The following is an 11,270-nucleotide window of genomic DNA, read 5'->3' as shown; positions in this document are numbered from 1 at the left end:
ATCAATCCAGGCTCTGGCATCCTCTCTGATGGCAGCCATTGTCCCTGTTTCCACCCTCCCCCTCCAATGTCCTCTTCCCATTCCCCTCAACCCCAACCTATCCCAAGCACACAGGCAGATGAGCAGGCACCCAGGACAACACACAAGAGTGGACATGGCAAACACAAGCACCACACTTCATCCCACAGGCACTCACACAAACACCATTCAGAAGCAGACATACAAACATCCACTCCCTCCACTGTGGACCCTCCTGATTGTCATCCACCTCCCTCCCACTTGCATCTCCACTCACACCTGCATGCACTACATCCTCATCCATTACCACCATCACCAGCACACCTATCAGTACACACCCCTCACTGGCAGTCACCACCCCCACATCCATGCACACGTCCCCTGTGACCTCACACTGTACTGTGCCCCCTCCTCCCAAAGTACACAAACGCAAGCACTCAGACACCCAACAGCCATCCACCTCACCACAGCAACCAGCCCATGCACCTGCACCCAAACACAGCAGACTGACTCCTCCTACCACCACTCTCCCTTCCTCCACTCCCAAACCATCTCCTTCTTCCCACCCCAATGTCCCTAAGAAGCCTTTCCTCTCCACCATTGACCTCTCCCCTAGCCCTAGCCCCGTCCCTCACGTCAGGTCCGAGTGGTCAAAACCCAGGCAAGCACCACAGCCACCCAGTCCATGGGCACAGTGGTGTCCCCAGCAACTCCAGGTGGGAAAGGATCCTGGCCACCAGCCAGCCAGATGGAAAGGGTGCCTGCTCCAAGTGCTTCAAGGAAGGGCAAGGTGCCAGCCCCAGCTGCAGGAAGGAAGGGCAAAGAGCCAGCCCCAGCTACTGAAAGGAAGGGCAAGGGGCCTGCAACAGCAAGCAGAAGAGACAAGGGGCCTGGTGCTGGGACTCAGTCAGAGCCCCCACCACCAACCATGGTGGTGCAGCCATCCGAGGCTGCAGGGGATGTGCTGGAGCCTCCCCCACCACTGTCAGCACCACCACCAGAAGAAGCAGCCCCAGTGGACAGTTGTCTGAGGCTGCAGGGGATGGGCTGAAGCCTCCCCCCACCACTTCCAGCTCCACCAGCATCACCACCACTGCCACCACTGAGCAGCCGTCACTGCCGACGGACAGTGTGTAGTCCTGCGTCCATTGGCTGTGTGCTGCCTGGCCCCTGCAAATCCTGTGGGTCTGACACCCAGCTGAGAGACTATGACCTTGAACTCCCCAAGATCTGCATCACAGGGGACGATGCCCCCTCCAGAACCAGTGGAGAAGCCATTCACTCACCCCATCCTCCCCAGGATACAGATCACAGGGCAAGATGCCCCCTCCAGAACCAGTGTGCAAGTTACCCACTTGAGAGACTGTGGCCTTGCACTTCCCAGGGCAAGTCAGTGGGCAAGTCACCCACTGGAGAGACTGTGGCATTGCACTCCCCAGGACTGAGCACTGGGAATGTTGCCCCCTCCAGGACCAGTGGCATTGTACCATCTTCCGGCTGAAGTGCCCCCCCATTCCCCGTCCCTCTGAGGTGGCTGGCAATTTTCGACCTGATGCCCCTGCAGTGTTCTCTTTGTGTTGTTGCAGGGGGTGAGGTGGGGCCTTGGACTTTGTGATGTGGCCCTGTGACCCACGGACATTGAGGACTGGACAGTGTCCTTTGATTTGTGAATATGTATATACTTTTTTATTTGGATGCACGTATTACTACTATATTTATCTTATTACACTCTTTTTACTCTATTGTAATTGTCCTTTTTGTATTTATACTCCCGGGCAAAAATCACGCCCGGGAGTGGGCGGGGCAAAAAACCCCGCATTTGCGCCTGAATTTAACGCCTGGGTCAGGGCAGGCGTTAAGGGACCTGTGGGCTCAGAATGAGCCCAGAGGTGCCCTCCCCTGCCCCCAGGGACACCCCCTGCCACCCTTGCCCACCCCAGGAGGACACCCAAGGATGGAGGGACCCACCCCAGGGACATTAAGGTAAGTTCAGGTAAGTATTTTTTTTTTTTTTAGTGGCATAGGGGGGCCTGATTTGTGCCCCCCTACATGCCACTATGCCCAATGACCATGCCCAGGGGACAGAAGTCCCCTGGGCATGGCCATTGGGCAAGGGGGCATGACTCCTGTCTTTGCTAAGACAGGAGTCATGTTAATGGGGGATGGGCGTCGTAAAAAAATGGCGCAAATCAGGTTAAGTCGATTTTTTTGACTCAACCTGACTTGCCCCATTTTGAGACGCCCATACGCCATTTTCCCCTATGCCGGCGCTGCCTGGTGTACGTGTTTTTTTTCCACGCACACCAGGCAGCGCCGGTCGGCTAACGCCGGCTAACGTCATTCTATAAATACGGCGCCCGCATGGCGCTTCAGAATGGCGTTAGCCGGCGCGAATTTTTTTGACGCAAGACTGCGTTGGCGCAGTTTTGCGTCAAAAAGTATAAATATGGGCCCAGGTTTTTCAAATTAGCTAAATCTCTGGAATCAACACCAATATTTTTTAGAAGCCTTCTGACTTTAATGAATGGATGCCACAGGCCAGCAACCCACTCTGAAAAGTATTCCAGCTCCACATTCCAGTGGAGTTCCTCAACTATCACTGTAGGAGGCTGGCCCTCTATGTAGTTTGCAAAACTAGGCACACTGTGCAGGGGGTCAAAGCAACCACACGTTGGTTTCCAGAGGCAAAAATCAGACCACCTAATGCTCCAATTTTTGAGGTAGCTTGGTTCAGAAGTTAGGCCAGTCTAGTAGGAGTGTTAAGCATTTGTTGTACTCAGAGCATCAATCATGCACCACACACACTCAAGTAATAACTTGAGACAAATTTTATAAAAATACTTCAGATTTGAATATAATTTTTAAGACCAAGATGGTCAAGAAACATTAAGTACTTTTTGAGTGATGATTTTTCAAAGTTTTAATAAAGCATAGCCAGCTAGAGAGCCTCAGGTGGCTCCCAGTTCCGGCGGGAGCAGAGCTGGAAAGTCTCTTGGCACAAGGCCACTTGGAGGGGCCACCTGGCAAAGATGACTTGCAGACTTAAAGGTGATGCCTTGCGGTCCCCTTGGGCTGTTGAGGTTGCTAGTGGTTAGGGACCCATGGAGCACAGCTGGTTCCTCGTTGCGGCCGGACGGAGGGCGAGTTGGTGATCAAGGAGCTGTATGCAATGGAGCCCTTTGGAGCTGAAGGTAAGTCTCTTTGGAGGCGGCTTGCAGGATAACAGAGGCACTCTGGTGGGAGGTCCAGGGTGTTCCTGAAGTCCCTTGACTGAGGCTTCCTCCTGGTCCATTTGCAGCTCTGGGGGAGCTGTTTTTATTGGAATCTGATGTGCACTGTCCAGTAACTGGGGTATTGGCATGACTCAGCTACTGAAGAGTGAAGTGCCACCAAAGTTGTCACACTTGTAGGTCTTGTAGGGGCTGTCGTCTGGTCCAGCTGCAGCTTCGGGTTGCAGAGATACTGACCTGTCAATGAGGTGACCCTCACTGGCTCTTGAGTTATTGTTGCTTTCTTGAGTGGTGCCTCCACTCAGGAGGGAGATCGTGGGCTATTTGCAAAGCCTGGAAGTCCTCGGGGTCTTGTGAGGTAAGTGGAGTGGTCAGCTTATCCATGGCGGTGATTGTCAGGACACAGATGCAGCGGGCACGTTCTTGGCTCCTCTTCAGAAGCTGCAGGTCCTCAGTTCCCTTGCTGTAGTAATCTTTGGGGCTGTCATCTTTGTCCTTTCAAATCTGACTTCTTGGTCTAGGGGTGCCAACTAAATACTGAATTTAGTGGGCGTTTTAGGGGGAACCTGGTAGTGTCCAATGGAACATTTACCTTAGGGTGGCTACACCCACTACAGTGACCACTTCCTGTGGCAAGGGTCACTTCCCTAAACCTCATTGGCTATTTTCCAGCCATCCAACATGGAGGAAAATTAATTTGAGTGTCCATCTCGAAAGCAACACCTTAGGGGTGGTGCATGCCAGGTGAGGCCACTCCTTCTACCCTTTGTTAGGTTTCACGCCTTTGCTCCCTCAAAAAGTGGGGGTTTGCAAAGGTGGAGGCCGTCTACTACTAGCAGCCGGCCTGGGGGTTGAGTTTCAAGGGTAGTAGCCCTTTGAAGCTCACTGCCAAGGCAGTGCACATTCCTGAGTGAGAGGGTGCCAGGTCCGCCACCCAGGAAGGGCATTGTTTTACAAACCAGAGAGACAGGCTGTATGGATGTGTTAGGCTGGCTGAAACCAGTCAGCAAACATGCCAGGATAGTTAGCTTTTTCAGGGGGGCACCTTTAAGGTGGCCCCTGGGTACATTTTATAATAAATACAGTACTGGTACCAGTTTGGATTTATCATTCTGAGTTGTTTGATACCAAACAACCCAGGGTTTAGAGTAGCCATTATGTGGCTGGGAAACTAGTGTTGACCAGTGTCAAGCACATATATTACAATGGCTGTTCTGTTCACTCACTATGTCCGGGGTTTGGCAGAGACACAGTGGGGGCATATCGCTCATGCAGCTATGGCCTCACATATAATATTGAGCACCCTGCCTTAGGGCTGTAAGGCCTGCTAGATGGGTGTCTCATAGTAACTGCAGTGTTTGGTGGACAGGGCACACAGATAGTGTGCCAAGTTGATTTTGAGTGTTGAGTTTACACCAGAACACACAGCCTGCTATGGCAGTGCTGGGTGCATCTGGATGCATGCCCCTCAGAAGGAAGCACAATCAGTGCTACTGCCCTCACATTCCTACCCTTAGTCCCCCATACCCTAGGTACCTAAGTACCTTTTATAAGGGACTTGTAGTTGTTGCTCAGGGTATATGCAATTACTTTACAATGTTTTAGGGAAAGAACACTGGCACTGGGAACCTGGTTAGCAGGATCCCAGTGCACTCCAGTTCAAGTTGTATTAAAAAACCAGGCAAAAAGGGGGCGGGTACCTCAGCAAGGTACCAGTTTTCCACAGCCACTACTGTGGACAGATCAATATCTTGGCTACAGTTCAATAACAAAGGGCATGGTCAAAGTTGTTATGTTTACAAATAATTGCTGTTATTACATTTAAAATTTGCCCCCACCTCATGCCCATTAAAGCTAGTTGTGTTGCAAAAGGTTGTTGTTCTAAAAATTGGGTTGTGGTTCTAAAAGGTTTGGGAAGCACTACCATAAGCTACTGGGGTAACTTATGGACATCATTGTAAATGCTATGACTGCTAGTTAGCCGACCAAAGTGTAGCCATGTGTCTATTATGTTTTATACTTTTAGTTTTATTCAGCAGGGTGAAAATATGAAAATGGTTACCCTGAGGCAAATAAGCATCTAATCCAGACAATTGCAATTTCCTTCTAACTCCTTCCTGACAACTTGAATGGAGTAGGGTGAGATATATGTGAAGTGTGGTAAATAATTCCTATTCTGTTTTGCCAACATAAAATGGAGGATTAACATGCAGAATTATTTTCATACACACCAAATTCTGTGTTTTTTCTTTATATGGATCCTCATTTGCAAGATCTAGCAAAGGAAAAATGAGAGGGTCTGATAGTTATTACACAGCTCATTATTACGATAGCTGTACAAACATAGGGATAGAAATGTAGCCTTGAATTTGTATTGAGAGTCTTTCAGGACAGTAATATTCAATAGCTATAAACAATACAGCTGATCCCTACTGTTCTCTTTTCCTAAAAGTCTCCATTTGTTAAGGTGGCAAAGTACCAACCATCAGCGTTAAACCTGGAGGTTACACCTGTATAGTAATCGCTGAATCTCTGAAGGATGACCTCCTTACAGAAAAGAAAGCGAAGCAAATCACGTTCTTGAAACACTGCCTTGCGCCCTTCTCATAGTGAGTGTGAGAATATATATTATTCTCACACTCATGACTGACCAGTTGAGTCTCCTGGTGTGGTTAATTGCTGCTGGAGAGAAATTGACTCCAAAAGTTAAGATTTTAGGCTGTTGGAACCCCAATAAGAGGTACAGCATTAATTAGGTTGCTAATGCTGACAGTATTTCAGTAGGGCAGACAAATGACAAGTGAATAAGGAGTGCCTAGTAGACAGAAATAACCTGACAGATGCTGGCTTGGTCTAGGAAAACACTGGAACATATGGAATAATGTTTCTCATCATAGGGCTAGATGCAAATCCACTTTAATGCCTGCCTCAGTGAATATTAGAGGTCTCTGGCACTAAGGTAACATTTTTCATACGCAAGAACAGGAAGAGCAAATCTAAAATAGGATGGAATAGGGACCAAATGTTCCACAGACCAGTACAAAACTACAAGGTCTATAGAGAGACAGGAAACAATTACTTTGAGTCATTCAATGAAAATGGAAAGTGAAGTGTGTTCTTTGTATACCAATGTTAACGTATGGTTAAATAAACAAATAAATAAATACATAAATAAATAAATACATACATATGTACAATAGCAAGATCCCACCTTAAGTATAGACAATATGGTGTACTAGGCTGCCTGGCTGGGATATTACACAAGTGAATAACTTTTCTCATTGGCAGAGGAATCTAGTCAAAGTGGAAGCAGTTAGATATGATTTGGAAATATAAGAGGGTCATAAGGATAATCCAATATGCAGGGAAGCACAATTGGTATGAAGGTTTTGGTAACCGGCTGTACAGGCCCTTAGACATTGTTATGCAGTACATAAAGGTTTTGAGTAGGTTACACACACCATAAGTGAGAACTTTGGGCTTCCCTTCCTGTCAAGTCCTGCAGCACTACATGTAGGTCCAGCCTCTTGAGGCCTCAAAGTGCAAAGGACTGGTTACAAGAGCTCTGCACACCCATAGGAAACACTTAGGTGGTCATTACGACCTCGGCGGTCTTTTTGCAAGACCGCCGAGGGACCGCCGTGCGGAAGACCGCCTGTGCAGGCGGTTTGCCGCTCGACGTATTATGACTGTTGGCTGCTTTCCGTCGTAATTCTGACAGAGAGCAGCCAACAGCCATACTTGCTGGCGTCAATGAAGTTGAGGTTGCTCCACCTCCACTGCCATGCCAACAGAACACCGCCCAGCGAATCACGTCCTGTGATTCACCGTGGCGGTGTTCTGTTGGCGGTGTGGTGTCGGCGGAGCTGCCCCCATGTCTCCCGTCCCCTCCCGGAGGATCGACGGACCAGGTAAGTCGATCGTCCGTTAGGGGAGGGGGGTGGGGGGTGTTGTGTGTTGTGTGCGTGCATGGGGGTGTGCATGTGTGTATGTAGAGGGGGTGTGTGGGTGCGTGTATGCTTGCGGGGGTGTTGTGTGTATGGGAATGAGTGCGTGTATGGCTGTGGGTATGGCTGTATGGATGTGTGCATATATGTTTGAATGTGGGTGTGCGTGTCTGACTGTGTGTGTGGATGTAGGCATGTATGTTGGGGTGTGTGCATGTGTGTGTTGGTGGTGCCTGCATGCGTGTCAGGTGTGTGTGAGTAATGTTATGTTAAGGGAATGGGGTGGGGAGGAGGGGCCCTGCCACCTTTGGGGGGTGGCAGGGGTGGTGGGGGGTGTAGGGGAGGGAGTCAGGGTGGGGGTGGGGGGTGGGGGAGACCCCTATCAGTGCCAGGGAAGGAATTCCCTGGCACTGATAGTGCTTACCGCCATGGATTTCATGGCGGTTCAAACCGCATGAAATCCACGGCGGTAAGCCAGGTCCAAATACCGCCGGCGGTATACTGACAGCTGCCGGGCTGGAGACCCAGGTCTGCAGCCCGGCAGTTGTCTCCGCCCTGGCGGGCGGGACGGAGAACCGGCAGATGACCATGGCGGTAACCATAATTCACAAAGGTAAGACTGTCAGCCTGTTGGTGGTCTTACCGCCGGTTCTCCGCCATCCACCAGGGTTGTAATGACCCCCTTAATTTGTATATTAAGTTCCAAAAGGCTTGTTAAACCATCTACCACTGCTGCTGACAATCTGTGCTGCTGAAAACCTGGGCCACCAAAAATTAATACTGCATACTTTTGATTACATATCATGCCTCTTTGTTCTGCCACCCTACACTTATTGTCTCTTTATCTCACTCTTGTTTGTTCTTTTTATCCCCTGTGTTTCCCTGACATTGAAAAATTAGTCCCAGTCCCCAAAAATGAGCACTAGCGTCCTTTACCTACAACTACTAGCACAAATTAAGCACCACAAATCTCACTTTTTTCAACCATCGAACCAGAGAAGCACATAAACAAGCAATCACAGAGAGAACCTTAGTGGGCGGCACAGTTTAGACTTTGAATGTTATAAATGTGCTCCAAATGCAGTTGGAATGGCTAAAATTGCAAAATCTATTAGACAATATGCCATACATCATTCAAGCTCTACAATAGTGTCCTTCTTCTTCATAGTGCTTTCACAAACAAATGAAATGGGTCGCCACAAAGTGCTTAATATAGGTAATGAAAGATGTACAATGCCAGATATGAAGTGGCATCTGATTATTCTGTTAGCAAATCTGTGACAAATGAGTCTCAGCTCTGTTGTAAATATATATTGACTGCACATGTTTCTCCTCATTTTAATTTGCTTCTGTTTCTGATCTATCAGCCTTATTCGTATTGATTCTGTCATCATATGTAAATGCTAAGTTTGAGTAATGATGCAGCCACAATTGAAATTTACAAGGAATTATTGTAGGGAATGTTTCCAATCTATGGCGTCATAGTAAGTTTCAGTTATTAAACAATGAGACCAGTTGTGCTACCTACAAGCTTGTTGATCACAATGTTTTTAGGTGGCAGTTTACAAAAGGAATGTTATAGTTTATAAATTAAGGAAGTGTGATAAAAAATGTATATCAATGAAGGTCCACATTTTCATTTGTACAATGCACAAAATTGTGTTTGACAGATAGCTGAAATTAAGCTCAAGGTGATAACATGATTTGACCAGGGCCACATGTTCTAAATCCACGATTAGAACTCTGCTGTACTGGTAACCAACAGAAAACTCAAATAAACAGTTTCCTTGGCTTTACTTTAGTAAAGATTTAAACCAGAGAATACTGAGAATTCAAAAGAAGAAAGTGCAAGGGGCCAAATTTCAAGAGGCTAGTCCCATCCAGCAATGCTTGGACAAATTCAGAAATTCTAGTTAAGTTAACCCGTTCGCTGCCAGGCCTTTTCCCCTCCTGTGCCGAGCCTTTTTTTGGCTATTTGGGCAGTTCGCGCTTAGGCCCTCAAAACTTTTTGTTCACAGAAACTACTCACGCCAAATTTGCGTCCTTTTTTTCCAGCATCCTAGGGATTTTAGAGGTACCCAGAGTCTGTGGGTTCCCCTGAAGGAGACCAAGAAATTAGCTAAAATACAGTCAAAATTTAATTTTTTTCAAAAAAATTGTGAAAAAGGGCTGAAGAAGAATACTCATGTTTTTTCCCTGAAAATGACATCCACAAAGGGTTTGCGGTAGTAAGATCACCATCTTCCCAGCGTTCAGGAACAGGCAGACTTGAATTAGAAAACCCAATTTTTCAACACAATTGTGACATTTTACTGTGACATACCCCATTTTTACTATTTTTTGTGCTTTCAGTCTCCTTCCAGTTAGTGATCGAAATGGGTGAGAAACCAATGTTGGATCCCAGAAAACTAAACATTTCTGAAAAGTAGACAACATTCGGAATTTAGCAAGGGGTCATTTGTGTAGATCCTACAAGTGTTTCCTACAGAAAATAACAGCTGAAATAAAACAATATTGAAATTGAGGTGAAAAAAACAGCCATATTTTTTTCCACGTTTTACTCTGTAACTTTTTCCTGCGATGTCAGATTTTTTAAAGCAATATACCGTTATGTCAGCTGGACTCTGGTTGCGGGGCTATATAGGGCTTGTAGGTTCATCAAGAACCCTAGGGACCCAGAGCCAATAAATGAGCTGCACCTTCCAATGGGTTTTCATTCTAGACCAGGTATGCAGCAATTCATTTGCTGAAATATAAAAAGTTAAATAGGTATCAAGAAAACCTTTGTATTTTCAAAATGGCCACAGGATAAGGTGTTGAGAAGCAGTGGTTATTTGCACATCTCTGAATTTTGGGGTGCCCATACTAGCATGTGAATTACAGGGCATTTCTCAAATAGACGTCTTTTTTACACACTGTCTTGCATTTGGAAGGTAAAAATGTGGACAAAGATAAGGGGCAATAACACTTGTTTTGATATTCTGCGTTCCCCCATGTCTCCCGATAAAATGGTACCTCACTTGCGTGGATAGGCCTAGTGCCTGCTACAGGAACTGCCCCAAAACACAACGTGGACACATCACATTTTCACAAAGAAAACAGAGCTGTTTTTTGCAAAGTGCCTAGCTGTGGATTTTGGCCTGTAGCTCATCCGGCACCTAGGGAAACCTAGCAAACCTGTGCAGTTTTGAAAACTAAATACGTAGGGGAATCCAAGATGGGGTGACGTTTGGGGCCCTGACCAGGTTCTCTTACCCAGAATCCTTTGCAAACCTCAAAATTTTGCCAAAGAAACACTTTTTCCTCTCATTTCAGTGATAGAAAGTTCAAATTTAGCTACAAAATCACATTTTCCAACATTTCTGTGTGGGATTACCGCACTGGGGCAAATTTCATACCAATCAACGTTCCCCTCAGTCTCCCAGTAAAAATGATACCTCATTTGCGTAGGTGGGCCAAGTGCTTGTGAAAGGGAAGAGCCAAAAACATGTCGATATTGAGGGGGAACCAAAGTGGGTCCAAAAGGGCAGTTTGCAAAAAAACATTTTTAGGCTGACAAGTGCAGCAGAATTTTTATCGGTATAGATGAGACAATGCTGGGTGGTAGGAATTTTGTGGATTCCTGCAGATTTCGGAAGGTTCCATCACAAAAACGTGGGAAAAATGTGTGATTTCCAGCCAAGTTGGAGGTTTGCAGGGCATTGTGGGTATGAAAATGGTGCGGGTGCATGTGAAACACACCACCCTGGAATCACTTAGATGTTTAGTTTTCAGATGTGTCTAGGTCTTGTGGATTTTTCTACATGGCAGCGTCCCAAAGTCCATAAAGTGCAGTCCTCACAATTCCACGATTTTGAGAGTTAGCCAAGCTCTCATGGATCAAATGTAAAACTAAAACCCAAAATAATAAAATGTCTTCTTGCTTGCTGTGGGCTAAGATGTTTTAGAGTGCGCTGGGAGAGCTGAAAGACTGCTAACCCCTTCAGTTGAGGGGGGGGTGTAACCAGGCCCATACTGGTTGGTAGCCACCACCCCGGGGGCAGATCGGCCTATTGTTATTAGGGGGTAAGGGTCG

The sequence above is a fragment of the Pleurodeles waltl genome, chromosome 7 (assembly GCF_031143425.1).
Source record: "Pleurodeles waltl isolate 20211129_DDA chromosome 7, aPleWal1.hap1.20221129, whole genome shotgun sequence".
In the NCBI taxonomy this organism is placed as follows: domain Eukaryota; kingdom Metazoa; phylum Chordata; class Amphibia; order Caudata; family Salamandridae; genus Pleurodeles; species Pleurodeles waltl.
The sequence above is the reverse complement of the archived record's forward strand: the minus strand, read 5'-3'. Positions refer to the sequence as shown.